We start from the raw sequence: 25,391 nt of genomic DNA, 5'->3' as shown, positions 1-25,391 counted from the left end.
CTAGGGCAGCTAAGAAAAAGGCTTCCTGGATTTCTTTCCGAGCTGCTCAGGGAAAGAAAGTTTTTTCTATATACGACGAATCTTTTAGGGATTTAAAAAACTATTATTTCAAGGTCCGAGCTGTTTTAGGAGCTCAGCCTTCCTTCTTGGAACAGAATAATGAGCCTGCCTTCCCCCTATGCTGGCAAAAGAATGTGGTAGTGTCTAGGTATACTTGGGAAATACTAGATGAAATCGAGCAGGTCTTCGTACATGTGTTAGAGGAGAATTGGGGGGAATCTCCTCACCTCAACACAAAAAGGTTCTTAGGGGATCCTTCCCTTCTCTGAGCTGAATTGGGTAGTTGCCGATTTCTCTTTATCTTTTTCCTTTGTTTTATTTGATGGTTTTTGTGAATCCATCCCTTTCTTACTTCGTAATTCTGACTTTGCTGCTTTCTTTTTCAGAGATGGTGAAGATCAGTGATTCCATGAAGGCCTTTAAGAGGGCGAGGATGGCAATTGCAGCCCAGAACATCTCGGCCAAAGGTTCTAGGGAGGGATCTTCGAGAGTTACCCTAAGGAGGTCGACCTCGGACACCTCTGGGCCGAGGAGAGTCATACCGACCCCCCAGGTTTGCCTAGCTTCTTCTGATCTTTCCCAGTCGACCTCTGGTGCCGCCTCTCCTTCTGCTGCTAGTCCTCCACCCAAGAAGCAGAAGACTGTTGAACCCTATAATCTGGATGCCCCTGACTTTGATGCTGTGGGGTTTGTTGATAACCAGATTTCCCCTTATTGCCGACTTCCTATGGATGACGTGTCCATCCTGCACCACCTGGATTTTATCACCAGTAGTAGTGTTCGGATGGCACACATGGGTGCAGATTTGTTTCGCTCGATCCAAGACTCTCCTATTCATGCGATGAAGGCTTTTATGCTGGAAGCCAAGTCAAAGAATGACAGGATCAATGGGTTGAAGGATGAGTTGGATGCCAAAGTGGCCAAGTTGGAATTGGCTGTAGAGAAAGAAAAATCCAGGGCTGTTGCTGTGGAGGCTGCTGCGAATCTGGCCGAGGAGATGGCCAAAAAGTTGAAGGAGAGTTATACTCGAACTTATGGCGAGTTGCTGGAGACCAGGGAGAGGCTTGACTCGGCCCGTGCTGACTATTTTGAGCTTCAGGGCCATCTTGTGGGCAGCATGATGGATGCATATGAGAACCTAAAAGCTCAGGTCCGAGTTCTTGCTCCCGAGCTCGACCTGAGTCTTTTTAGTTTGGACAATATCGTTGAAAATGGTAAGATTGTCCCTGCCCCAGATGAGGATGAAGAGGAAGGTCCCCCCTCTGAGCTGCCAGTCAAATCTCCTTCTGCGGTGACTTCTTCGACTCCTGCTGTTGAGGCTGGCCACCTTGAGTCCGACCCTGACGTCCAGATCTTAAACCAGGAGGATGGGACTGTAGATGCGATTCTGATGAAGATCATTCCTCCCCCGACGACTCAGGGTGCTGCTCCTGAGGAGAACTTAGATTCCCTATAACTTTTTCTGATGTATTTTGTATAGCCCGGTTTGTGGGCTTTTAAACTTTGCTTTTTTGTAGTTGAGCCCTGGTGTGGCCTTGACATTTTAGTTGCTTTTCTTAGCAACTTTATTTAGGAAAAAACAAATGCTTTTGAACTCCTGAGGTCGACCTTCAGGTGGCCTTCTGAGTTTTTATTGTAGTAGCGTTGTCTCTCTTGGTATGTTTGTTTGCAGCCTTTGATGCTTCCAGGAATCTTTAGAGTGTTGGACTTTGCTGTCCGACCTCTTTTGATTGCCTTTGTGTTTATTTGTTTCCTGATTTAGTCGGAGTGACCTTTGAGGCTATCTTTGTTCGATGATTTTCTAGTGTTCTCATGGAACCTTTTTTAATCTGAACAATTCTGATAGTTTTTTGTGAGGTCGTGGCTTTTTAGGTCGCGCTGTGTCCTTTCTAGTGTATGTCTTTTGTTGGTCCGACTTCTCTTGTCGATTCTTCTCGAGTTATTTTTAGTAATCCATTTTTAATTAGGCTTGGTCAGGCCTGGTTCTATGGATTACTTTTTATAACCCTGTCGCTTTGATTAGTCTGGCCCGACTTCTTCATGTCGGTCCGTCCCATGTTATTTTAGTAATCCATTTTTTCTCAGACCTCGTCAGGCCTCTTTCTATAGATTGCTTTTATAACTTTTGTAGCTTTCATGTTGATTGGTCCGACTTCTTCATGTCGGTCCGTCCCAAGTTATTTTTAGTAATCCTTTTTTTCTCAGACCTCGTCAGGCCTCTTTCTATGGATTACTTTTTATAACTTTTGTAGCTTTTATGTCGATTGGTCCGACTTCTTCATGTCGGTCCATTCTAAGTTATTTTTAGCAATCCGTTTTTACTCAGACCTCGTCAGGCCTCTTTCTATGGATTACTTTTTATAACTTCTTGCATTAACTTATTTTTATCGCTTCTTCATCTTGCCGGTTTTGTAGAAATCGGGCGGTGAGTTTGGTTCTCACTCAGCCAACCTTTGTCGAAATCAGACGATGAATTCGGTTTTCATCATGATCGGGCGGTGAATTTGGTTTTCACCTTGCTGACCTATAGCTTTGTAATCCGACGATGAATTTTTGTGCTCAGATTCATGCGTCTTGGTAGGGAGACTTTTGTAGAGAATCTGAAAAGTTTTATTCAAATAAAAAGTAGACATATAGGCATACGAAATATATACATGTGGGTGCTTACCCTTCTAAGTCAGGCCATTTCGCAGATTTTAGCTTGGTGCCTCGTTAAAAAACCTTTTCTGGAAAAAGAGTGCACCTTGACCTAAAACCTTTATTACCTCCTAACTATAATACCTCCTTAGGTTGCAGGCGTGCCATGACCTTAGTAGCTCTCTCCCTTCGAGTTCGGACACCTTGTAGTAGCTTTTTCCCAGTACCTCGGTAACTCGGTATGGTCCTTTCCAATTGGCTGCGAGCTTTTCTTCTCCTGGTCGACCTATTCCGATGTCATTTCGGATTAAATGAGATCGTTGTGGGCGAAACTTTGCTGGACGACTCTTTGGTTGTATCATGAGGCCATTCGACGTTTTAACGCCTCTTCCCTAATTCGAGCTCTTTCTCAAATTTCTGGAAGTAGGTCGAGCTCTTTTCTTTGATTTTGGGAGTTGGCCTCTTCATTGTAGTAGATCATTCTGGGGGATCCTTCTTCGATTTCTACCGGGATCATTGCCTCCATTCCGTAAGCCAATCGGAAAGGTGATTCCTTTGCAGTAGAGTGTGGAGTTGTCCGATATGCCCATAGGACTTGTGGGAGCTCTTCGGCCCAAGCTTCCTTTGCGTCCTATAGTCTCCATTTTAACCCATCTAATATGACTTTGTTAGCTACTTCTGCTTATCCATTAGCTTGTGGGTGTTCTACGGATGTAAATTGGTGCTTTATTTTCAAGTCTGCTACCAACTTCCTGAAGCCTGCGTTTGTGAATTGAGTGCCATTGTCTGTAGTGATGGAATGGGAAACCCCAAACCTTGTAACAATGTTCCTATATAAGAATTTCTGACTTCTTTGAGCAGTGGCATTAGCTAGGGACTCTGCCTCAATCCATTTTGTGAAGTAATCTACCCCTACAATGAGGAACTTGCCTTGTCCCAATCCTTGGGGAAAGGGTCCAAGTAGGTCGAGTCCTCATTTTACGAATGGCCAAGGTGATGTTATACTGATAAGCTCCTCTGGTGGGGCGATGTGGAAGTTAGCATGCTTTTGACATGGTGGGCATGTCTTAACGAACTCGATTGCTTCTTTTTGCAGAGTCGGCCAAAAGAATCCTGCCCGGAGTACCTTTTTGGAAAGAACTCGTGCCCCCAGATGATTGCCACATATGCCGCTATGTATTTCTTCCAAAACCTCCTTTGTATTAGAGGTCGGCACACATTTTAATAGAGGTGTCGAAATCCCCTTTTGTATAGGGTGTTGTTTATGATGGTGTAGTATTGTGCCTCTCGTCTCAGCCTGGTTGCCTCCTTCTTGTCTGTAGGGAGTGTCTCTGATTTGAGGTAATTGATTATGGGGGTCATCCATCCTTGATCATGACCTGATATGGCTAGGACCTTTTCTTCCTCCGAGATTGATGGGATTTGTAGTATTTCCTGGATGAGGCTTCTATTATTGCCCCCTGGTTTGGTGCTAGCTAATTTTGAGAGTGCATCAGCTCGAGCGTTCTGTTCCCAGTGTATATGGCAGACCTCGTATTCCCCGAGTTGTTCGAGCTATTCCCTGGTTTTGTCCAGGTACTTTTTCATGGTAGGATACTTAGCTTGGTAACTGATGAGCGGATAATTTATACGCTTTTTGACATTGTTTTTAGTATGTTTTTAGTAGGATCTAGTTACTTTTAGGGATGTTTTTAATAGATTTTGTGTTAAATTCACATTTCTGGACTTTACTATGAGTTTGTGTGTTTTTCTGTGATTTCAGGTATTTTCTGGCTGAAATTGAGGGACTTGAGCAGAAATCAGATTCAGAGGTTGAAGAAGGACTGCTGATGCTGTTGGATTCTGACCTCCCTGCACTCAAAGTGGATTTTCTGGAGCTACAGAACTCGAAATGGCGCGCTTCCAATTGCGTTGGAAAGTAGATATCCAGGGCTTTCCAGCAATATATAATAGTCCATACTTTGGCCAAGAATAGACGATGTAAACTGGCGTTCAACGCCAGCCTTCTGCCCAAATCTGGCGTCCAGCGCCAGAAAAGGATCCAAAACCAGAGCTGAACGCCCAAACTGGCACAGAAACTGGCGTTCAACTCCACAAATGGCCTCTGCACGTGCTACACTTAAGCTCAGCCCAAACACACACCAAGTGGGCCCCAGAAGTGGATTTATGCATCAATTACTTACTCATGTAAACCCTAGTGACTAGTTTATTATAAATAGGACCTCTTACTATTGTATTAGGCGTCTTTTTGACCATCTTTGAACGCATTGTTCTTAGACCATAGGGGCTGGCCACACGGCCATGCCTGGACCTTCACTTATGTATTTTCATACGGTAGAGTTTCTACACTCCATAGATTAAGGTGTGGAGCTCTGCTGTTCCTCAAAGATTAATGCAAAGTACTACTGTTTTCTATTCAATTCTTCTTATTTCGCTTCTAAGATATCCATTCGCACCCAAGAACGTGATGAAGGTGATGATTATGTGTGACGCTCATCATCCTTCTCCTTTATGAACGCGTGCCTGACAAACACTTCTGTTCTACATGAATTAAGCTAGAATGAGTATCTCTTAGATCTCCTAACCAGAATCTTTGTGGCGTAAGCTAGAATGATGGCGGCATTCAAGAGAATCCGGAAGGTCTAAACCTTGTCTGTGGTATTCTGAGTAGGATTCAATGATTGAATGACTGTGACGAGCTTCAAACTCGCGATTGTTGGGCGTTAGTGACAGACGCAAAAGGAGGGTGAATCTTATTCCAGCATGATCGGGAACCGACAGATGAATAGCCGTGCTGTGACAGGGTGCGTGAGCATATTATTCACTGAGAGGAGGGGATGTAGCCACTGACAACGGTGATGCCCTTGCATAAAGCCAGCCATGGAAAGGAGTAAGACTGATTGGATGAAGATAGCAGGAAAGCAGAGGTTCAGAGGAACGAAAAGCATCTCCATTCGCTTATCTGAAATTCCTACCAATGATTTACATAAGTATCTCTATCCCTATTCTATTATATAATATTCGAAAACCACATAATTATTTTATATCCGCCTGACTGAGATTTACAAGGTGACCATAGCTTGCTTCATACCAACAATCTCCGTGGGATTCGACCCTTACTCACGTAAGGTATTACTTGGACGACCCAGTGCACTTGCTGGTTAGTTGTATCGAAGTTGTGACAGACAATAAAACTAGATCAGAGCACCAGGCCTTTGAAGCCATGGATATGTATCACAATTTCGTGCACCAAGTTTTTGGCGCCGTTGCCGGGGATTGGTCGTGTTTGGACAACTGACGGTTCATCTTGTTGCTCAGATTGGGTAACTTTCTTTTCGTTTTCTTTTCAAAAATCTTTCAAAAATATTTTCAAAAAAAATTTTCTCTTTTGTTTTCGAAAAAAATAAAAATGTTTTCAAAAATTTATTCAAAATTTTTAAGAATGAATTCTAGTGTTTCATGAAGCATGTGAAGCCTGGCTGGCTGTAAAGCCATGTCTAAATTCATTTGGACTGAGGCTTGCAATTTGTTATCAAAAGCAACTTAGTTGTTGCTCATCCATCCGCTGCTGATCCATGATCACCTGCTGAAGCTTGGCTGGCCATAGGCCATGTCTAGTGTTTTGGACTGAAGCTTTCTTTGAAAGCTTGGCTGGCTAGTGAGCCATGTCTAATTCCTGGACTGAAGCTTTAGACTAACATGGCAAGATTCCTGGAATTCATATTAAAAATTTTGGAATCATTATTTTTTCTTTTTTTTTTTTCATATTATTTTCGAAAAAAAAATCCAAAAAAATTAGAAAATCATAAAAATCAAAAATATTTTGTGTTTCTTGTTTGAGTCTTGAGTCATATCATAAGTTTGGTGTCACTTGCATATGCATTTTGCATTTTTCGAAAATATCATGCATTCATAGTGTTCTTCATGATCTTCAAGTTGTTCTTGGTAAGTCTTCTTGTTTGATCTTGATGATTTTTTGTTTTGTGTCTTTTCATGTTTATCATATGCATTCTTGAATTCTTAGTGCGTAAGCATTAAAGAATTCTAAGTTTGGTGTCTTTCATGTTTTCTTTGCATTAAAAATTTTTCAAAAATATGTTCTTGATGTTCATCATGATCTTCATAGTGTTCTTGGTGTTCATCTTGACATTCATAGCATTCTTGCATGCATTCATTGTTTTGATCTAAAAATTTCATGCATTGCATAATTTTCATGTTTTCATAAAAATTTCAAAAATCAAAAAAATATCTTTCCCTTTTTCTCTCATCAAATTCGAAAATTGAGTTGACTTTTTCAAAAATTTTTAAAAATCAAGTTGTTTCTTATGAGTCAAATCAAATTTTCAATTTGAAAATCTTATCTTTTTCAAAATCTTTTTCAAAATTCAAATCTTTTTCAAAATTCATGGTTATTTTCGAAAATTCCAACAAAATAATTTTCAAAAACCTTTTTCTTATTTTATATCATAATTTTCGAAAATAACATAAACAATTAATGTTTTGATTCAAAAATTTGAAGTTTGTTACTTGCTTGTTAAGAAAGATTCAAACTTTAAGTTCTAGAATCATATCTTGTGATTTCTTATGAATCAAGTCATTAATTGTGATTTTAAAAATCAAATCTTTTTCAAAACTAATCCTATCATATCTTTTCAAAATATCCTCTTATCTTATCTTGTTCAAAAGTATCTTTTCAAAATATCTTTTCTAACTTCCTAACTTCTTATCTTTTCAAAATTTGTTTCAACTAACTAACTAACTTTTTGTTTGTTTCTTAACTTTTTCAAAACTACCTAACTAACTCTCTCTCTCTAATTTTCGAAAATATCTCCCCCTTTTTCAAAAATTTCTTTTTAATTAACTAATTATTTTTATTTTTATTTTTATTTCAAAAAATTTTCGAAAAACCAATTTTCAAAAATCACTAACTCCTTTTCAAAATAATTTTCGAAAATTATCCCTCCCCCATCTCATCTTATTTTATTTATTCATTCATATCCTAACATCTCATCTCACATCTCTTCCATTAGTACAGTTGTGTTTCTTCCTTTACATCACATTCTTTGTCTCCCACTCTTCTTCCACTAACAAAGGGATCCCTATACTGTGGTATAAAGGATCTCTATTATTATTATTATTATTTTTCTGTGCCTTCTTCTTTGTCATATGAGCAGGAGCAAGGATAAGAACATTCTTGTGGAAGCAGATCCAGAACCTGAAAGGACTCTGAAGAGAAAATTAAGAGAAGCTAAAATACAACAATCCAGAGATAACCTTTCAGAAATTTTCGAACAGGCAGAGGAGATGGCAGCCGAAAATAATAATAATGTAAGGAAGATGCTTGGTGACTTTACTGCACCTAATTCCAATTTACATGGAAGAAGCATCTCCATTCCTGCCATTGGAGCAAACAACTTTGAGCTGAAACCTCAATTAGTTTCTCTGATGCAGCAGAACTGCAAGTTTCATGGACTTCCATCTGAAGATCCTTTTCAGTTCTTAACTGAATTCTTGCAAATATGTGATACTGTAAAGACTAATGGAGTAGATCCTGAAGTCTACAGGCTCATGCTTTTCCCTTTTGCTGTAAGAGACAGAGCTAGATTATGGTTGGATTCTCAACCCAAAGACAGCCTGAACTCTTGGGATAAGCTGGTCACGGCTTTCTTAGCCAAGTACTTTCCTCCTCAAAAGCTGAGCAAGCTTAGAGCTGATGTTCAAACCTTCAGACAGAAAGAAGGTGAATCCCTCTATGAAGCTTGGGAAAGATACAAACAGTTGACCAAAAAGTGTCCTTCTGACATGCTTTCAGAATGGACCATCCTGGATATATTCTATGATGGTTTATCTGAGCTATCAAAGATGTCACTGGACACCTCTGCAGGTGGATCCATTCACCTAAAGAAAACGCCTGCAGAAGCTCAAGAACTCATTGACATAGTTGCTAATAACCAGTTCATGTACACTTCTGAAAGGAATCCTGTGAATAATGGGACGCCTATGAAGAAGGGAGTTCTTGAGGTTGATACTCTGAATGCCATATTGGCTCAGAATAAAATATTGACTCAGCAAGTCAATATGATCTCTCAGAGTCTGCATGGAATGCAAGCTGCATCCAACAGTACTCAAGAGGCTTCTCCTGAAGAAGAAGCTTATGTTCCTGAGAACCCTGCAATAGCAGAGGTAAATTACTTAGGTGAACCTTATGGAAACACCTATAACTCAACATGGAGAAATCATCCAAATTTCTCATGGAAGGATCAAAAGCCTCAACAAGGCTTTAACAATGGTGGAAGAAACAGGTTTAGCAACAGCAAGCCTTTTCCATCATCAACTCAGCAACAGACAGAGAACTCTGAACAAAATGCTTCTAATTTAGCAAATCTAGTCTCTGATCTATCTAAGGCCACTGTAAGTTTCATGAATGAAACAAGGTCTTCCATTAGAAATCTGGAAGCACAAGTGGGCCAGCTGAGTAAAAGGATCACTGAAATCCCTCCTAGTACTCTCCCAAACAATACAAAAGAGAACCCAAAAGGAGAGTGCAAGGCCATTGACATAAGCGCCATGGCCGAACCTGTGAGGAGAGGAGAGGACGTGAATCCCAAGGAGGAAGACCTCCTGGGACGTCCAGTGATCAATAAGGAGCTTCCCTCTGAGGAACCAAAGGACTCTGAGGCTCATTTAGAGACCATAGAGATTCCATTGAACCTCCTTATGCCCTTCATGAGCTTTGATGAGTATTCCTCTTCTGAAGAGAATGAGGATGTTACTGAAGAGCAAACTGCCAAGTTTCTTGGTGCAATCATGAAGCTGAATGCCAAATTGTTTGGCATTGATGCTTGGGAAGTTGAACCTCCCTTGTTCATCAATGAACTAAGTGATCTGGATCAACTGACATTGCCTCAGAAGAGACAGGATCCTGGAAAGTTCATAATACCCTGTACCATAGGCACCATGCTCTTTAAGGCTCTGTGTGACCTTGGTTCAGGAATAAACCTCATGCCCCTCTCTGTAATAGAGAAACTGGGAATCTATGGGGTGCAAGCTGCTAAAATCTCACTAGAGATGGCAGACAGCTCAAGAAGACAGGCTTATGGACAAGTAGAAGATGTATTAGTAAAGGTTGAGGGCCTTTACATACCTACTGATTTCATAGTCCTGGATACTGGAAAGGAAGAGGATGAATCCATCATCCTAGGAAGACCTTTCCTGGCCACAGCAAGAGCTGTGATTGATGTTAACAGAGGTGAAATAGTCCTTCAATGGAATGAGAACTCCCTTGTATTCAAAACTCAAGGATCTCCCTCTACAACTATGGAGAGGAAGCAGAAAAAGATTCTCTCCAAGCAGAGTCAACCAGAGCCCCCACAGTTAAACTCTAAGTTTGGTGTTGGGAGGCCACAACCAAACTCTAAGTTTGGTGTTGAACTCCCATATCCAAACTCTAAGTTTGGTGTTGGAGAGTTTCAACAAAGCTCTGCACATCTGTGAGGCTCCATGAGAGCCCACTGTCAAGCTATTGACATTAAAGAAGCGCTTGTTGGGAGGCAACCCAATGTTTATCTAATTCTTATTTTTATTGTTTTTCGTGTTTTCTTAGGTTCATGATCATGTGGAGTCACAAAATAAATATAAAAATTGAAAATGGAATCAAAAACAGCAGAAGAAAAATCACACCCTGGAGGAGCATCTGTCTGGCGTTCAAACGCCAGAACAGAGCATAGTTCTGGCGCTGAACGCCCAGAATGGGAGCATCCTGGTGCTGAACGCCCAGAACAAGCATGGTTCTGGCGTTCAACGCCAGAAATGGCAGCAAAGGGGCGTTGAACGCCCAAAATGGGCACCAACCTGACGCTGAACGCCCAGAGTTGTGTGCAAGGGCATTTTACATGCCTAAATTGGTGCAGGGATGTAAATGCCTTGACACCTCAGGATCTATGGACCCCACAGGATCATCTCAGGATCTGTGGACCCCACAGGATCCCCACCTACCTCATCATCTCTCTTTCCATTCATGATCATCCCTTCTTTTTTTCCATTTACCACTCACATCCATACACCCACTACCTTCAAAAATTCAACATCTCTCTCCCACCCAATCCCACCCATATGGCCGAATACACACTCCCATCCATCTCCTCCATATCTTCTTCTTATTCTTCTATTCTTTCTTCTTTTGCTCGAGGGCGAGCAACATTCTAAGTTTGGTATGGTAAAAGCATAGCTTTTTTGTTTTTTCCATAACCATTGATGGCACCTAAGGCCAGAGAAACCTCTAGAAAGAGGAAAGGGAAGACAAAAGCTTCCATCAAGGGTCTATAGCTCAGTGGTAGAACATTTGACTGCAAATCAAGAGATCCCTGAGATACCTCAGGCGATACATTTTCTTCCACACAATTATTGGAAGCAACTAAGGGTGGAACATCAAGAGCACTCCATCATCCTTCATGAAATCAGAGAAGATCTAAAAGCAATGAAGGAGGAGCAACAAAGACAAGGAAGAGACATAGAAGAGCTCAAGGACATCATTGGTTCCTCAAGAAGGAAACGCCACCATTACTAAGGTGGATTCATTCCTTGTTCTTATTTCTTCTGTTTTTCGTTTTCTATGTTATGTGCTTATCTGTGTTTGTGTCTTCATTATATGATCATTAGTAGTAGTAACTATGTCTTAAAGTTATGAATGTCCTATGAATCCATCACCTCTCTTAAATAAAAACTGTTTTAATTCAAAAGAACAAGAAGTACATGAGTTTTGAATTTATCCTTGAGCTTAGCTTAATTATATTGATGTGGTGATAATGCTTCTTGTTTTCTGAATGTATGCTTGAACAGTGCATATGTCTTTTGAAGTTGTTGTTTAAGAATGTTAAATATGTTGGCTCTTGAAAGAATGATGACTAGGAGACATGTTATTCGATAATCTGAAAAATCATAAAAATGATTCTTGAAGCAAGAAAAAGCAGCAAAGAACAAAGCTTGCAGAAAAAAAAAAAAGAGGGGGCGAAAAAAAAAGAATAGAAAAAAAAAGAAAAAGAAAAAGCAAGCAGAAAAAGCCTATAACCCTTAAAACCAAAAGGCAAGGGCAAATAAAAAGGATCCCAAGGCTTTGAGCATCAGTGGATAGGAGGGCCTAAAGGAATAAAATCCTAGTTTAAGCGGCTAAACCAAGTTGTCCCTAACCATGTGCTTGTGGCGTGTATGTGTCAAGTGAAAACTTGAGACTGAGCGGTTAAAGTCAAGGTCCAAAGCAAAAAAAGAGTGTGCTTAAGAACCCTGGACACCTCTAATTGGGGACTTTAGCAAAGCTGAGTCACAATCTGAAAAGGTTCACCCAATTATGTGTCTGTGGCATTTATGTATCCGGTGGTAATACTGGAAAACAAAGTGCTTAGGGCCACAGCCAAGACTCATAAAGAAGCTGTGTTCAAGAATCATCATACTGAACTAAGAGAGTCAATAACACTATTCAAAATCTGAAGTTCCTATAGATGCCAATCATTCTGAACCTCAATGAATAAAGTGAGATGCCAAAACTATTCAAGAGGCAAAAAGCTATAAGTCCCGCTCATATGATTGAAGCTATGTTTCATTGATAGTTTGGAATTTATAGTATATTCTCTTCTTTTTATCCTATTTGATTTTCAGTTGCTTGGGGACAAGCAACAATTTAAGTTTGGTGTTGTGATGAGCGGATAATTTATACGCTTTTTGACATTGTTTTTAGTATGTTTTTAGTAGGATCTAGTTACTTTTAGGGATGTTTTTAATAGATTTTGTGTTAAATTCACATTTCTGGACTTTACTATGAGTTTGTGTGTTTTTCTGTGATTTCAGGTATTTTCTGGCTGAAATTGAGGGACTTGAGCAGAAATCAGATTCAGAGGTTGAAGAAGGACTGCTGATGCTGTTGGATTCTGACCTCCCTGCACTCAAAGTGGATTTTCTGGAGCTAAAAAACTCGAAATGGCGCGCTTCTAATTGCGTTGGAAAGTAGCCATCCAGGGCTTTCCAGCAATATATAATAGTCCATACTTTGGCCAAGAATAGACGACGTAAACTGGCGTTCAACGCCAGCCTTCTGCCCAAATCTGGCGTCAAGCGCCAGAAAAGGATCCAAAACCAGAGCTGAACGCCCAAACTGGCACAGAAACTAGCGTTCAACTCCACAAATGGCCTCTGCATGTGCTACACTTAAGCTCAGCCCAAACACACACCAAGTGGGCCCCGGAAGTGGATTTATGCATCAATTACTTACTCATGTAAACCCTAGTGACTAGTTTATTATAAATAGGACCTCTTACTATTGTATTAGGCGTCTTTTTGACCATCTTTGAACGCATTGTTCTTAGACCATAGGGGCTGGCCACACGGCCATGCCTGGACCTTCACTTATGTATTTTCATACGGTAGAGTTTCTACACTCCATAGATTAAGGTGTCGAGCTCTGCTGTTCCTCAAAGATTAATGCAAAGTACTACTGTTTTCTATTCAATTCTTCTTATTTCGCTTCTAAGATATCCATTCGCACCCAAGAACGTGATGAAGGTGATGATTATGTGTGACGCTCATCATCCTTCTCCTTTATGAACGCGTGCCTGACAAACACTTCTGTTCTACATGAATTAAGCTAGAATGAGTATCTCTTAGATCTCCTAACCAGAATCTTCGTGGCGTAAGCTAGAATGATGGCGGCATTCAAGAGAATCCGGAAGGTCTAAACCTTGTCTGTGGTATTCTGAGTAGGATTCAATGATTGAATGACTGTGACGAGCTTCAAACTCGCGATTGTTGGGCGTTAGTGACAGACGCAAAAGGAGGGTGAATCCTATTCCAGCATGATTGGGAACCGACAGATGAATAGCCGTGCCGTGACAGGGTGCGTGAGCATATTATTCACTGAGAGGAGGGGATGTAGCCACTGACAACGGTGATGCCCTTGCATAAAGCCAGCCATGGAAAGGAGTAAGACTGATTGGATGAAGATAGCAGGAAAGCAGAGGTTCAGAGGAACGAAAAGCATCTCCATTCGCTTATCTGAAATTCCTACCAATGATTTACATAAGTATCTCTATCCCTATTCTATTATATAATATTCGAAAACCACATAATTATTTTATATCCGCCTGACTGAGATTTACAAGGTGACCATAGCTTGCTTCATACCAACAATCTCCGTGGGATTCGACCCTTACTCACGTAAGGTATTACTTGGACGACCCAGTGCACTTGCTGGTTAGTTGTATCGAAGTTGTGACAGACAATAAAACTAGATCAGAGCACCAGGCCTTTGAAGCCATGGATATGTATCACAATTTCGTGCACCAGTAACTCCCTGCTATTTGTGAGGTGACTACTTGGGAATCACTGAAGATGATAAGCTTTTGAACTCCAACTTCTTTAGCCAGTCTCAAACCAGCTAGTAATACCTCGTATTCGGCCTGGTTGTTTGAAGCAGGGAACTCAAATTTTAGGGAGAGTTCGATTTGGGTTCCCTGGTCGCTTTCTATTATCACACCTGCACCACTCCCGGTTTTATTTGAAGAGCCGTCTACATAGAGATTCCATTTTGTAGGAGTTCCCGGGGTGTCAGTGTACTCAGCAATGAAATCGGCCAAATACTGAGACTTGATGGCCGTCCGAGCTTCATATTGAAGATCGAACTCAGATAGTTCGACTGCCCACTGTAGAATTCTTCCAGCTAAGTCTGTCTTCTGTAGAACGCCTTTCATGCGTTGGTTAGTGGTGTGGGAAATTGTGATTACACTTTTAACAACTCTGCATAACTAACCAGTAAGTACACTGGGTCATCCAAGTAATACCTTACGTGAGTAAGGGTCGATCCCACGGAGATTGTCGGCTTGAAGCAAGCTATGGTTATTTTGTAAATTTTAGTCAGAAGTTTAATAATAAGAGTGATTGTATTTACGAAAAATAAATAACGTGAAATAAATAGTACTTGTGATTCAGTAATGAGAAACAGGCTGAGGTTCCGGAGATGCTCTGTTATCTGAATCTCTACTTTCTACTGTCTTCTTCTCCAAACACGCATGGCTTCCTTCAATGGCAAGCTGTATGATCCTCTCGGATGAAAAATACCAGGTACGATGTCTGCACGGCTAATCAACTGTCGGATTGCTCGTCTCGGATGAAAAATACCATGTACAGCTACCGCACAGCTAATCATCAGTCGGTTCTAACTAGCGTCGGAATAGGACCCTTGTCCTTTTGCATACTGTTACTGCGCCCAACATTCACAGGTTTGAAGCTCGTCACAGTCATCCCTTCCCAGATCCTACTCGAAATACCACAGAGAAGGTTCAGACTTTTCGGATCCCAGGAATGCTGCCCATTTGGTTCTAGCCTATACCACGAAGGTTCTAACCCCCGGACTCGGTCTGTGGATCAGAAACCCAAGAGATACGCACTCAAGCTATCGCCCAATGACTACGTTGAGCTCAGATAGAATGGAGTGGTTGTCAGGCACGCGTTCATAGGGTTGAGGATAATGATGAGTGTCACGGATCATCATGTTCTCATTGTTGAAGTACGAGTGAGTATCTTAGAATAGAATCAAGTGTGATTGAATAGAAAATAGTAGTAATTGCATTAATCCATTGAAACACAGCAGAGCTCCTCACCCCCACCTATGGGGTTTAGAGACTCATGCCGTCAAAGTTACAATATGAAGTGTAAAAAATGTCAAAAGGTTACAAAATAAATCCTTAAAAGTAGTTTTTATACTAGACTAGTAACTTAGGTTTACAGAAAATGAGTAACTAAGTGCAGATAGTGCAGAAATCCACTTCCGGGACCCACTTGGTGCGTGCCTGGGCTGAGCTTTCAAGATTTCACGTTCATATGCCCAAAGTTGGCGTTAAACGCCACCCTGAGTGCCAGAATGGGCGTTTAACGCCGAAAAAGGTGCCAGTTCTGGCGTTTTACGCCAGAAAGTTTTAGGCTAACTTTGGACGCCAGTTTGGGCCATCAAATGAAAACGCCAGAAAGTTTTAGGCTAACTTTGGACGCCAGTTTGGGCCATCAAATCTCGGGCAAAGTATGGACTATTATATATTGCTGGAAATCCCATAATGTCTACTTTCCAACACAATTAAGAGCGCGCCAATTGGACTTTTGTAGCTTGAGAAAATCTATTTCGAGTGCAGGAGAGTCAGAATCCAACAGCATCTGCAGTCCTTTTTTCAGCCTCTGAATCAGATTTTTGCTCAGATCCCTCAATTTTAGCCAGAAAATACCTGAAATTACAGAAAAACACACAAACTCATAGTAAAGTCCAGAAATGTGATTTTTGAATAAAAACTAATAAAAATATAATAAAAAGTTACTAAATCTTACTAAAAACTATGTAAAAATAATGCCAAAAAGGGTATAAATTATCCACTCATCACAATACCAAACTTAAATTGTTGCTTGTCCCCAAGCAACTAAAAACAAAATAGGATAAAAAGAAGAGAATATACATTGAATTCCAAACTTATCAATGAAGATTAGCTTCAATTAGATGAGCGGGACTTGTAGCCTTTTTTCTTCTGAATAGTTTTGGCATCTCACTTTATCCTTTGAAGTTCAGAATGATTGACATCTATAGGAACTCAGAATTCAGATAGTGTTATTGATTCTCTTAGTTCAGTATGTTGATTCTTGAACACTACTACTTTATGAGTCTTGGCTGTGACCCTAAGCATTTTGTTTTCCAGTATTATCACCGGATACATAAATGCCACAGACACATAACTGGGTGAACCTTTTCAGATTGTGACTCAGCTTTGCTAGAGTCCCCAGTTAGAGGTACCCAGAGCTCTTAAGCACACTTTTTTTGCTTTGGACCACGAATTTAACCGCTCAGTCTCAAGCTTTTCACTTGACACCTTCACGCCACAAGCACATGGTTAGGGACAGCTTGATTTAGCCGCTTAGGCCAGGATTTTATTCCTGTGGGCCCTCATATCCATTAATGCTCAAAGCCTTGGATCCTCTTTATCCTTGCCTTTTGGTTTAAAGGGCTATTGACTTTTTCTGCTTGCTTTTTCTTTTTCTTTCTTTTTTTCTCTCTTTTTTTTCTTTTTTCGCAAGCTTTGTGTTTTTCACTGCTTTTTCTTGCTTCAAGAATCAATTTTATGATTTTTCAGATTAACAATAATATTTCTCTTTTTTTTTTATTCTCTCAAGAGCCAACAATTTTAACATTCATAAACAACAAATTCAAAAATATGCACTGTTCAAGCATTCACTCAGAAAACAAAAAGTATTGCCACCACATCAAGATAATTAAACTAATTTCAAGATAGAATTCGAAATGATGTACTTCTTGTTCTTTTGCAATTAAAAATATTTTTCATTTAAGAAGGGTGAAGGATTCATGGAATCTTTCATAGCTTTAAGACATAGACTCTAAACTTTATTGATCATGGAATAAAAATAAGACATAAAATAAACATAAAAGCAGACAAATAATAATAAAAGAAAGGAAATTAAAGACATAGAAATAAATCACTCTAATACTAATGCTTATGTAACTCTTAAAATAGGTTTCTAATAATAAAAGTTATCACAGAGTTAGGACTCAACAACCTTTATTTTGAGAGATAGGTGCTCCTTCAATCTGTGGGACGTCCAACTCTTCAAGGATCAACTTCTGGCGTTTTAGTTCCTGTAGCTCATGCCCTTGCTCCTCTTGTTCTCTGAGCAGTTTGCGGAGCATGCTGTTCTGATTCTGTTGCTCTTCTTTGAGTTGACCCATAGATTCTTGCAGCTTGTTGACAGACGCTTTTAAGCGGGCCCAATAGTCAAATTGAGGAATTTTTGGGAGGAGCTCATGCGCCCTCCTCTTGGTGAGGTTGTCTTAAACTTGAGGTCCATCCATTACCCTTTTGGTGATTGGGTGTTCAACTGGGATATACTCATCCATACCTATCTATACTCTCGCATCATTACATAACAGACTTATCAAGCTTGGGTAAGCCAATTTGGCTTTAGTGGATTCCTTGTTTGTAAATAATTAAATTTCACAAGGAATTAACTGATGAACCTCCACTTCTTTTCCCAGCATAATTTAGTGAATCATCACTGCTCTTTTGACAGTGACTTCAGAGCGGTTACTGGTGGGAAGTATAGACCGCCCAATGAAATCCAGCCAGCCCCTAGCAACTAGCTTAAGGTCTCCTCTCTTCAGTTAGTTTGGAACACCTTTTACATTGGTTATCCACTTGGTTCCAGCGAGGCATATGTCCTCTAGAACTTGATCCAGCTTTTTATCTTTAGCCATTCTCCTATTAAAGGATTCTGGATCATCCTGCAGTTGAGGAAGTTTGAGGACTTCTCTCACTTTGTCAAGATGGAAGTAGATAATCCTCCATCTGACCATGGTTCGAAAAGTGTGGAAGGCAGTTCCTTCCATTCTTTACTTATCTGTCAGCCACAAATTTGTATAGAATTTCTGGACCATGTTTCTTCCCACATTCATCTTAGGATTAGCTAGGATTTTCCAGCCTCTGTTTCGAATCTGCTCTTAGATCTCTGGATATTCATTTTCTTTCAGATCGAAATTGACTTCCGGGATCACTGATCTTCTGCACACTATTTTGAAGTAATGATCTACATGTTCTTTGGTGTAGAACCTCTCATGCATCCATTGTGGTTTTGGATTGTTTTTTTTTTTCTTGCCTCTTGGAGTGGTTTGTTTTCCTTTAAGGGCCATGATCTTAGTCAGTGATCACAGAAAATCACACCAAACTTAGAGGTTTGCTTATCCTCAAGCAAAAGTAAGAAAAAAAGAGGAATAGGTGGAGAGAAGGATTTGAATGATGGAGGTGGGGGATGGCCGAATGTATAGATAGAAGGAAGGGGGGATTGGTTTCAAAATTTTGGAAAAAAGATATGATTGAAGGATATGATTGATAAAAGATAAACATAATGTGACAAAACTGAGATTCTTTTCAAAAATTTAAAAGATATGAAAGAGATATGAGGAAGTTAAATCTGAATTATTTTGTTTATGCATCTAAGAAATAAAAGATGATATGAATGAATGAAAAAGATTTGAAAAGAAATTGGAAAGATGAATGAGTTTTGAAAAAGAATTGAGAAGAATTGAAAAAGAATTAAGAAGAATTTATAAGATTATAAATTTTTATGAATGGAAATTAAAAAATGAATGTTTGTAATGTTTGGATGCAGAAAATTTTGATTTAAAACATAAAAATTCAAAAAAAAAAAATTGAATTGGAAATGAAATTACCTCTCCCCTAGCTATTCTGGCGTTAAACGCCCAGAATGATAGCCATTCTGGCGTTTAACGCCCATCTGGTGGCCATTTTGGGCGTTTAACGCCCAGCCAGATACCCTGGCTGGCGTTAAACGCCAGCAATCCTTTCTTACTGGGCATTTTTCTGAACGCCCAGGATGCTGCTGTTTCTGGCGTTTAACGCCCAGAATGATATCTTTACTGGCGTTAAACGCCCAGAATGATAGCCATTCTGGTGTTTAACGCCCAATTTGCCTCTTTACTGGCGTTTTAATGCCAGTGAGCTCTTTTTCTCTGTGATTCGTCTGTTTTATGTTTTGAACCTTCATTTCCTTTACTTTTTCACTGATAAGCATTAACAAACATAATTAACAAAATTAAATAAACTTATATAATTGTTATAAACATCTAATAATGGCTGGGTTGCCTCCTAGTAGGTGCTTCTTTACTGTCTTTAGCTGGACTTTACTGAGCTTTTAATTTAGTCTCAGCTCTGAGCATTTTTGCTCAACATTGCCTTCAAGATAATGTTTGATTCTCTGTCCATTAACAATAAACTTTTTGTCAGAATGAATATCTTGAAGCTCTACAAAACCATATGGTGACACACTTGTAATCACATATGGTCCCCTCCACCGGGATTTCAACTTCCCAGGGAACAATCTAAGCCTAGAGTTAAACAGTAGGATATTCTGTCCTACCTCAAAGACTCTAGAAGATAGCCTTTTTTCATGCCATCTTTTTGCTTTCTCTTTATAAATTTGAGCATTTTCAAAAGCACTAAGTCTGAACTCTTCCAGCTCATTCAATTGGAGTAATCTTTTCTCTCCAGCTACCTTAGCATCAAGGTTTAGGAACCTGGTTGCCCAATAGGCTTTGTGTTCTAGCTCCACTGGCAGATGATAGTCTTTGCCATACAAGCTGGTATGGAGAGGTTCCTATAGGAGTCTTGAATGCTATTCTGTATGCCCACAGAGCATCATCCAGACTTCTTGCCCAATCCTTTCTACAGGTACTTACAGTCCTCTCCAGGATTCATTTTAGTTCTCTATTCGAGACTTCGGCCTGCCCATTTGTCTGTGGATGATATGGAGTCGCCATTTTGTGGTTAATCCCATATCGGACCAGAGCAGAGTCAAGCTGTTTATTGCAGAAATGAGTGCCTCCATCACTGATCAGTATCCTAGGGACACCGAACCTGCTGAAGATATGCTTCTAGAGGAACTTCATTACTGTCTTAGTGTCATTAGTGGGTGTTGCAATTGCCTCTACCTATTTAGATACATAGTCTACTGCCACTAGAATATAAGTGTTTGAGTATGATGGTGGGAAAGGCCCCATGAAGTCAATACCCCATACATCAAACAACTCAATTTTTAAGATCCCTTGTTGAGGCATGGCGTAACCATGAGGCAGATTACCAGCTCTCTGGTAACTGTCACAGTTACCTACAAACTCTCAGGAGTCTCTATAGAGAGTGGGCCAGTAGAAGCCACATTAGAGAACCTTGGTGGCTGTTCGCTCACCTCCAAAGTGTCCTCCATATTGTGATCCATGGCAATGCCATAGGATCTTCTGTGCCTCTTCTCTAGGCACACATTTATAGATTACTCCGTCTGCACACCTCTTAAAGATATACGGTTCATCCCACAAGTAGTACTTTGCATCTGAAATCAACTTTTTCATTTGTTGCTTACTGTACTCTTTGGGTATGAATCTCTCAGCTTTATAGTTTACAATGTCTGTAAACCATGGTAATTCTTGAATGGCAAAGAGTTGCTCATCTGGAAAGGTTTCAGAGATTTCAGTAGGAGGGAGGGACGCCCCTGCTACTGGTTTTATCCGGGATAGGTGATCTGCTACCTGGTTCTTTGTCCCTTTTCTGTCTCTTATTTCTATATCAAACTCTTGCAGAAGCAACACCCATCTGATGAGTCTGGGTTTTGAATCCTGCTTTGTGAGGAGATATTTTAGAGCAGCATGGTCACTGTACACAATCACTTTTGACCCCACTAAATAAGATCTGAACTTGTCAATGGCATAAACCACTGCAAGAAACTCTTTTTCTGTGGTTGTGTAATTCTTCTGTGCGTCATTCAAAACACGACTAGCATAATAAATGATGTGCTGAAGCTTGTTATGCCTCTATCCCAATACTGCACCAATGGCATGGTCACTGGCATCACACATTAGTTCGAACGGTAATGTCCAGTCTGGTGCAGAAATAACTGGTGCTGTGATAAGCTTAGCTTTCAGAGTTTTAAATGCCTGTAGACACTCCGTGTCAAAGACAAATGGCGTGTCAGCAGCTAGCAGATTGCTCAGAGGTTTTGCAATTTTTGAAAAATCCTTTATAAACCTTCTATAGAATCCTGCATGCCCCAGAAAGCTTCTGATTGCCTTAACATTGGCAGATGGTGGTAATTTTTCAATTACCTCTACTTTAGCTTTATCCACCTCTATTCCTTTGTTCGAAATTTTGTGCCCAAGGACAATTCCTTCAGTCACCATAAAGTGACATTTCTCCCAATTTAAAACCAGGTTAGTCTCTTGGCACCTTTTCAGAACAAGTGCTAGATGATCAAGACAGGAGCTGAATGAGTCTCCAAATACTGAGAAGTCATCCATGAAGGCTTCCAGAAATTTTTCTACCATATCAGAGAAAATAGAGAGCATGCACCTCTGAAAGGTTGCAGGTGCATTGCACAGACCAAATGGCATCCTTCTGTAGGCAAATACTCCAGATGGACATGTGAATGCTGTTTTCTCTTGGTCCTGAGGATCTACTGCAATTTAGTTGTAACCTGAATAGCCATCCAAAAAGCAGTAGTATTCATGGCTTGCTAGTCTCTCTAGCATCTGGTTTATGAATGGTAAAGGAAAATGATCCTTTCTGGTGGCTGTATTGAGCCTTCTGTAGTCAATACACATATGCCACCCTGTAACTGTTCTTGTAGGAACTAGTTCATTCTTTTCATTATGAACTACTGTCATGCCCCCCTTCTTAGGGACAACTTGGACAGGGCTCACCCAGGGACTATCAGAAATAGGATAAATAATCCCAGCCTCTAGTAACTTAGTGACCTCTTTCTGTACCACCTCCTTCATGGCTGGATTCAGCCGCCTCTGTGGTTGAACCACTGGCTTAGCATCATCCTCCAATAGGATCTTGTGCATGCATTTAGCTGGGCTAATGCCCTTAAGATCACTTATGGACCACCTAAGAGCTGTCTTGTGTGTCCTTAGCACCTGAATTAGTGCTTTCTCTTCCTGTGGCTCTAAGATAGAGCTTATGATCATAGGAAAAGTGTCATCTTCTCCCAGAAATGCATATATCAGAGAGGGTGGTAGTGGTTTGAGCTCGGGTTTAGGAGGCTTATCCTCTTCCTGAGGAGTTTTCAGAGGTTCTTCTGTTTTCTTTGATTCCTCCATATCAGGCTGAACATCTTTAAAAATGTCCTCTAGCTCTGATTCGAGACTCTCAGTCATATTGACCTCTTCCACCAAGGAATCAATAATATCAGCGCTCAAGCAGTCTTTTGGTGTGTCTGGATGTTGCATAGCTTTGACAGCATTTAACTTAAACTCATCCTCATTGACTCTCAGGGTTATCTCCCCTTTTTGGACGTCAATCAGAGTTCGTCCAGTTGCTAGGAAAGGTCTTCCTAGGATAAGAGTTGCACTCTTGTGCTCCTCCATTTCCATCACTACAAAATCAGTAGGAAAGGCAAATGGCCCAACCTTGACAATCATGTCCACAATTATGCCTGATGGGATTTTAATGGAGCCATCAGCAAGTTGGAGGCATATCCGGGTTGGTTTAACTTCATCAGTCAAACCAAGCTTTTTGATAGTGGATACCAGTATTAGGTTGATACTTGCCCCAAGATCACATAGAGCTGTCTTGGTACAAGCACCCTCTAATGTGCATGGTATCATAAAGCTTCCGGGGTCTTTAAGCTTCTCTGGTAAGCTTTTCAGAATGACTGCACTGCATTCTTTAGTGAGGAAAACTTTTTCAGTTTCTCTCCAATCCTTCTTATGACTTAAGATCTCTTTCATGAACTTAGCATAAGAGGATATTTTCTCAAGTGTCTCTACAAACGGAATCTTTATTTCAAGGGTCCTGAGATAGTTTGCAAAGCGGGCAAATTGTTTACCTTGTTCTGCTTGGCAGAGTTTCTAAGGACAAGGCATCTTGGCTTTGTATTCTTCAACCTTAGTTGCTGCAGGTTTATTTCCTACAGAAGTGGTTGGAGAAGCCTGCTTAAGGGGGTTGTTATCAGCACTTGTAGGTGTCTGATCCCTTATTGGCATTTGAATGCCAGAATTGGGTGCTGCATGGGCTTTTAACGCCAAATTGCCACCCTTTTCTGGCGTTTGGATGCCAGAACTGGCCATCCCTTGGGCGTTTAACGCCACTTTCTTACCCTTTTCTGGCATTTGAACACCAGAATCATTCCTCTCTGGGCTCTTACTGTCCTCAGAGGGATTTTAGGTAGTGGGTTGGTCATCCTCTATTATTTGTTCCTTTCTTGGCTTTCTGCTGCTTTGAATTGAGACATTCAATGTCTTTCCACTCCTTAATTGAACAGCTTGGCATTCTTCTGTTATCTATTTCGATAGCTACTGTCTTGTCTGATCCAATTGTGCTTCCATATTCTGGCAAGCATTTTTAGTGTCTTGGAGCATCTCTTTGAATTCTGCAAACTGTTTTGTTATAATAAGCAATTGCTAATTGAGTTCAGCAACTTGTTCTTGAGGACTAAGTTTAGTAGATACTGCATTAGCTTCTTCTTTCATGGAGGTCCCACTACTTAAGTATAGATATTGATTTCTAGCAACTATATCAATGAGCTCTTGAGCCTCTTTAATTGTCTTTCTCATATGTATAGATCCACCAGCTGAGTGGTCTAGAGATATTTGGTCCTTTTCTGTAAGGCCATAGTAACAGATATCCAACTGTACCCATTCTGAAAATATTTCAGAGGGGCATCTCCTTAGCATCCCTCTGTACCTCTCCCAAGCATCATAAAGGGATTCATTATCCTCTTGTTTAAAGCCTTGGATGTCCAGCCTTAGCTATGTCAGCCTTTTTGGAGGGAAATATTGATTCAAGAATTTGTCTGATAACTGTTTGCATGTTCTTTTGCTTGCTGTGGGTTGGTTGTTTAACCACCTCTTAGCTTGATCTTTTACAGCAAATGGAAATAGTAATAATCTGTAGACATCCTGATCTACTTTCTTATCACGTACTGTGTCAGCAATTTGTAAGAACTGTGCCAGAAACTCAGTAGGTTCTTCCTGTGGAAGACCAGAATACTGGCAGTTTTGCTGCACCATGATAATGAGCTGAGGATTTAGCTCCAAACTGCTTGCTCTGATGGAAAGTATACAGATACTACTCCCATAGAAAGCATTAGTGGGGTTAGCATATGACCCCAGAGTCCTTCTGGACTGTTCATTTCCACTTAGGTCCATGATGGAGAAAGGGAGATGTTGTAGATTGTAAAATAGAAATAAAGTAAAAGAAAAATCAAAATATTTTTATTTTTATTTTATTTATTTAATGCTAACCGAATTCAAAAGAGAAGAAAATAAAATAAAATAATTGGAAACTAGAAAAATAAGCTTCGAAAATAAAATAAAATAAATAGATTAAAATAAATAAAAAAAAATTTGAATACTAAAATGGCTAATTAATTAAGAAGATTTGAAAAATTTTGGATATGATTTTAAAATTTGAAGATTGAAACTTTCTCAATAAGGAAACACCAAACTTAAAATTTTTCAATCAAAATAATAAAATGGTACAAGTAATTCGAAAATTGTGAATAAGAAAAGAAAAAGATTTTGAAAAAAAAATTTTAAAGGATTTTCGAAAAATAATAAAAGAAATTTGAAAAAGAATTTGTTTTGAAAAAGATTTAAGAAGATAAATTTTTAAAATTGAATTTTTAACATACCTAACAAGAAACTACCAAATTTTAAAAATTTTGACTAAGTCAACCTAAGGAATTCGAAAATAATGAGCAAATAAAGGAAAGGATATTTTTTTGAATTTTTGAATTTAATGAAGAAAGAGAAAAACAATAAAATGACACCAAACTTAGAATTTTTAGATCAAAATAAAGAAAGAAAACAGGAAAACTTTGCATGTCAAGATGAACACCAAGAACAAATTTTAAAAATTTTTAAGAAAATAGAAACACAAAGGACACCAAACTTAAAAATTTTTATATTTTGGACACTAATAATTTGAAAATGCACAAGAAAAACAAGAAAAGACACAAAACAAGAAAAACTAAAGATCAAACAAGGAAAATAAACAAGAACAACTTGAAGATTAAGAAAGAACTAAGAACATATAATTCAAAAAATTGAAAGAAAAATAAAATCATGCAATTGACACCAAACTTAAAATATA

General features: G+C 39.6%; 1 non-coding gene across 1 annotated transcript; it reads right to left on the bottom strand.

Moving 5' to 3' along the window:
- Positions 1 to 8,397: 8,397 nt before the first annotated feature.
- LOC148579874 (small nucleolar RNA R71) lies at positions 8,398 to 8,505 on the bottom strand. Its single transcript, XR_015895794.1, has one exon. It is a non-coding gene; the product is annotated as a small nucleolar RNA R71 (small nucleolar RNA).
- Positions 8,506 to 25,391: the final 16,886 nt, after the last annotated feature.

This window comes from Arachis ipaensis, chromosome B10 (genome assembly GCF_059453495.1).
Source record: "Arachis ipaensis isolate K30076 ecotype BB chromosome B10, ASM5945349v1, whole genome shotgun sequence".
In the NCBI taxonomy this organism is placed as follows: domain Eukaryota; kingdom Viridiplantae; phylum Streptophyta; class Magnoliopsida; order Fabales; family Fabaceae; genus Arachis; species Arachis ipaensis.
The sequence above is the reverse complement of the archived record's forward strand: the minus strand, read 5'-3'. Positions and strand labels throughout refer to the sequence as shown.